The following is a 1,478-nucleotide window of genomic DNA, read 5'->3' as shown; positions in this document are numbered from 1 at the left end:
TACGTTTCCGTAAGTTCGTTTTCAAGTGGCGTGGCACGTGGCATGCCACAAGCGACGTGCCATCTTCGTGTGGAAGCGCCTTTAGTGTAATAAGCAGGCTCTCTTCGTATAAATAGATCATTTATGGCCATTGGACATTCTCGGCCTAGAATGAGCAGTTTATCACATAGAGACCCCCATTGACGGAGGCTTTAACGATACTGGAGGTGCGCCCACAAGGTCGTTACCCCCAATAATGGTGATTGTGAACCGAGAGGGAAGGCCTGGTTGCTCATTATAGGAGATAATTATTATAGATGATCTTAATACACCCAAATGACAACACTTTGTTTATCGTGGTTTACGGGTCGGGGTTCATTCAGTGGTCTAGGATAAGTATTTGAAGAACATATATTATCAGTGAATTCACATTCTTTCTTTATTATCCTACTGGTAAACATAATAGTTATTACGGCACTCATACATAGTCGCCGCTCAGCTGTAACTTGCAAACTGAGGAATTTCTCTGATTAAATAATTAGCAAAAACTGAACCATAGTATAGACTTATGTATAGACAGGCGATATAAGCCAATGCCATACAGACTGATAAATAGAGAACGAAGCAAATAAATAGACAGATTTATTATAGACAGATTTCCGCAGCTACGTATTTCAGCCACTATTTCATCGATAACCAACCATCTGCTATAACAATGCTTAATAGAAAGCTAATCCAGTTTTCACATCTCAAAAATGTAACCGAGTACACTCAAATACAAAGGAAAAGGTAGTCGATAAAGGCATTTCCAGCCGGCCGATAAACCAATACCTGAAATACGTGACAAATGTTACCAGTTAATCACAGTTAACGCACAGCAAACGTTTAATCAGAGTCTGCTGATTGAGTGAATTTGGAAATAGCTATTTTGTAATCGACATTCGATGGGATTTCGTAATGCAACGTATAAGAACAAGAAATTTCTATATCAAATATGGAATTAATTCATGACCATAAACACGGCCATAAACCCAGCTGCCCAGGGAATGCAGTTTTGTCGAGTCTCCCCGTCATTTAATTCATAGAACAACTTAGTGTACCTGAATCACCTTTTATATAATCATTCGTCAGTGTCACAAAAAAAAATCAACGCGCCACTTGTTTCGAAAGTGCTTATCCACATTAAAGGAAGTTGTATTCAAAAAGCGAAGGAAAAATTATCTTTGACTTACCAGTGTTACCGATCGTTTTCTCCTTGTTTCCTTCTTTCTATTTGTCATTATCGGATTCTTACTTTCACCGTCTTTCATTTAATTTTATTTCATCCTCGTGTTTCGCCTAAGTACGAGTATATTAATTAATTTGAACTATTCATCAGCTCTTCTTTTTTGCGTTAGATTTCTCTTTTCATAAATTGTTAGCTTATGCAGCTAACATAAAAAAAACAAAAACATAAAACAGTCAAAAATTATACAACCGCTTGAGCAATGGTATGGTGG

This window comes from Penaeus monodon, chromosome 30, assembly GCF_015228065.2.
Source record: "Penaeus monodon isolate SGIC_2016 chromosome 30, NSTDA_Pmon_1, whole genome shotgun sequence".
In the NCBI taxonomy this organism is placed as follows: Eukaryota; Metazoa; Arthropoda; class Malacostraca; order Decapoda; family Penaeidae; genus Penaeus; species Penaeus monodon.
Note: the sequence above shows the minus strand (reverse complement) of the source record.